Genomic DNA, 4,054 nt, shown 5'->3' on the forward strand with positions numbered 1-4,054 from the left:
ACTAGACTATTGACTAGACTATAGACTAGACTATAGACTAAACTATAGACTAGACTATAGACTAGACTATAGACTAGACTATAGACTAGACTATAGACTAGACTATAGGCTGGACTATAGACTAGACTAGACTTTAGATTAGACCATAGGCTGTAGTCTTTAGATCTTACTATATACTGATTGATATTTCAGACTAAAATATAAAAAAGTAAGTTTTTAAACCATCTCCTTTACTCAACCCCACTGTATACTCTTTAAAGATTTCAAAGTTAAATTCTTCATTTTCCACAACAGATAATTTTTAACTTCTTGCATCGTCCTACCAATTAAAGGTTAAAATTATATTTATCGCAAATAAATAAATGTATAAAAATCTAGAAGAAAAAAAGAAGGGTTTTACTTATTTATTTAACCAAACTAATATAAAGCAACTCCCTTAAGTAACGCCTTATCAAAAGACATGCTATGCAAACAAAAAAAGAGCCTTTTAAACATTTAAACGCCAAAGAATGCGCCACAACCTCAAACTCTAGACAATATTTTCTCAAAATAAAACCAAGAACGCAAAACCACTTACATAAATTTGCACTTAATGTTGGATTAGTTGTGTTTGAATACAGCGCCAGTGGGCGCTTTATATTTTACCTTAAAGTTAATAAAATTTAAACTAAAAAAAACATTATATATAAATATCTATAAGTAACATTATACCACCAAATTAAAAGAAGGTTTAACAGAAAATGCAAACGTATTATAAAGTCATAATAAAGTTGCTTGCTCTAAACTTAAAATGAAGATTCTCTTTAGAAGTTTTATAAACCAAATCTGGCTATTTGGCTGACTAACTTGGGCGGTGTGTATGTAAGATTGTTGCATAGTTTTCCCTTTTTTATTATTTTTATATAAAAATATAGTTAAAAGAAAAATAAAAAACATTTTTGCCTTCAATATATTGGAAAATAACAATAATTGAATTTTAAACATTGTCTACCATTTAAGGCAATAAACAGTCACTACTACTACTACAACAACAAAAACATTGTTGTATGTTAACACACCATTCTGGTCTTGGTTAAAAATTGTTTAGCTTTTGCCATGACATACCTTTAGTCTATACGTAAGTTTGTCTTTCCGTCCGTACGTACGTCCATCCGTCTGTCCGTCTTTGTTTATTTATATTTGCTTGTCTTTATACTTAAACAGCAACAGGTTTGTCGCTTAAGTCTTTTGTTTTTCGATATCATAACGTTAATGCAGTTTTTGTGTTACATTTAGTTCTAGTCCGCCTCTCTTTATTACAACCATGAGTATTACAGAGATTTTGACAACAAAGAAAAAAACGAACTCAAATAATAACGCAATCAATTGAATTAAGTGTTTATTTTATATATAGTTTCATTGTTTCCGTTTTTTTTTCTGCACAAAATCCAGTCAAAATACTCTTAAATGTAACATTATAATTTATTTAATAATATTGTTGTTAAATGGCTATTTGCCTGTGAAAAGGAGAACATTATTGTTATTAAGGAAATTTGAATTCTTGTTAATACATTCAACTCAATTGAAGATAAAAAAAATTAAAATCAAATTTAAACTTTATGAAGATTTTTTATAGGAAATTTATAGTGGTTTATCTTGTAGCTTATATAAAGTATATAAGGTCCAAGAACTTTATGACAAGCCAACTTATGTCTTGTCTAAAGTCTCGTCTATATTCCCATATATAGTATAGTCTATAGTTTCGCCCATAGTCTTGCCTATAGCCTCGTCTACAGTCTGCACTATAGTCTGTCCATGAACATTATAACACGCAAACTTCTGTCTCGTCTACAGTCTCATATATGGCCACATACACAGTCTGAAATAAAGTCTGGTTATAGTATAGTCCAGACTATATTCTGGACTACCGTCTTGTCTTTATTCTGAACTATAGTCTTGTCTTAAGTCTCATCTATATTCCCATATATAGTATAGTCTATAGTATCGCCTATAGTCTTGCCTATAGTCTCGTCTACAGTCTGCTCTATAGTCTGTCCATGGACATTATAACACGCAAACTTTTGTCTCGTCTACAGTCTCATATATGGCCACGCCCACAGTCTGAAATAATGTCTGGTTATAGTATAGTCCAGACTATAGTCTGGACTAGCGTCTTGTCTTTATTCTGGACTATAGTCTTGTCTATATTCTGGACCACAGTCTTGTCTATAGTCTGCACTATAGTCTTGCCTATTGTCTGGGCTTGTCTATAGTCAAAACTATAGTCTTGTATATAGTCTGAACTATTGGCTTGTATATAGTCTCGACTATAGTATTTTCTAAAGTCTGGACTACAGTCTTGTCTATAGTCTTACCTATAGCATTGTGTATAGTATGGACTATAGTCTTGTCTATTGTCTGGACTATAGTCTTGTCTATAGTCTGGACTATAGTCTTGTCAATAGTCTGGGCTATAGTCTGGGCTAGAGTCTTGTCTATAGTCTGAACTATAGTCTCATCTATAGTTTGGACTATAGTCTTGTTTATAATCTGGGTTATATTCTTGCTTGGACTATAGTTTTGTCTAACGTCATGTCTATGGTCTTGTCTTTAGTTTGGAATAAAGTCTTGTCTATAGTCTGAACTATAATCTTGTCTATAGTCTGGACTATAGTCATGTGTATAGTCTGGACTAAAGTCTTGTGTATAGTCTGGACTATAGTATAACTTTCAGCAAAGAATTGATCTCGTTCTATAGACAATTTTAAGATCAAACGTAAACAAATTTATGTCTTCACCAAATGTAACACTTTTACTTTAATAACGATCACCTAAATAACCACTCTGCAAAAAGTTTCCATTGTTCCAAATTTCTTCTAACACTTGAAAAAAATGAGAACATGATATCATTTAAAGATTTAAAATAAAGATTTTCTCTAGATTTGCTTATTTATTACCTCGACAAAAAATAACAATAAATTAAAGAAAAACTAAAGTATTTCAACAAACACAGATTTCTATATTTCTAAAATCTTTAAATCACTAAACCATAAAACAAACTTCAGTTAAAAAATAATAAAACAAACATATTTATATACCAATCTCAATATATATATCTCCTATACGATTTGTTCTACATATAAAAAAAGAAATAAATAGATATTTTTAAAAACAACACATTCGCTCATCGATGGATATCTTTTGCTAAATACTTAAAATGCAAAAAATGTAACAAAAAACACACAATAGTTTATTTTATTCTAAATCGTCTATGGAGAAGATCAAACTGATCAACGATCACTTTACCATACATTTTATTCTCGTTACAAATACGTTTATTTTATTATGCTTAATATAGTGTTTATTTAAGTGTAAATTTTGTTAAGCGTTTCAGTTAGATCCATGTCTAAATAATGTTACAATTGGCCTTATAAGGTTGGTGTTAATGCCAAATGATTTAAATTGAATGTTAATTTGCCTGTTAAAAGTCAACGTTTAAGGAATTGCCCACTTTTGGTTACTATTAAGGTTTGGTTATAATATGTTCACTATTTGAGACTTAGGAATTGTCTAATAGTGTCTACGATTTTATAGTTTTTTTGTAATTTTTGTATTTATTACTAATGCTGTGCACATACAAACATATCGCTGCTAAGAATGCTAAATGACAAAAAATTTGTCTGAATAATACATAGTCCGATGTATATTTAGGTTTGTTTTGTCTAGACTATAAACTAGACTCTAAACTAGACTATAAACTAGACTATAGACTATATTAACTAGACTGTAGACTAGAATAGTCTAGTCTAGACTAAAGACTAGACTATAGACTAGACTATAGACTACACTATAGACTGACTATTGATTAGACTATAGACTACACTATAGACTGACTATTGATTAGACTATAGACTAGACTATAGACTACACTATAGAATGACTATTGATTAGACTATAGACTAGACTTTAGAATACACTATAGACTAGACTATAGACTAGACTATAGACTAGACTATAGACTAGACTATAGACTAGACTATAGACTAGACTATAGACTAGACTATAGACTAGACTA

At 30.1% G+C, this 4,054-nt stretch overlaps 1 protein-coding gene across 1 annotated transcript in view; it reads right to left on the minus strand.

The window, feature by feature from the left end:
* LOC111677810 overlaps positions 1-4,054 on the minus strand; it is a 26,520-nt gene that overhangs the window by 8,885 nt on the left and 13,581 nt on the right. The window contains exon 2 of the mRNA XM_046954612.1: positions 1,908-1,910. The gene's annotated coding sequence lies outside the window, so the exon portion shown is untranslated. The remainder of the gene's footprint in view (positions 1-1,907; positions 1,911-4,054) is intronic.

This window comes from Lucilia cuprina, chromosome 6 (genome assembly GCF_022045245.1).
Source record: "Lucilia cuprina isolate Lc7/37 chromosome 6, ASM2204524v1, whole genome shotgun sequence".
NCBI classification, from domain to species: Eukaryota; Metazoa; Arthropoda; class Insecta; order Diptera; family Calliphoridae; genus Lucilia; species Lucilia cuprina.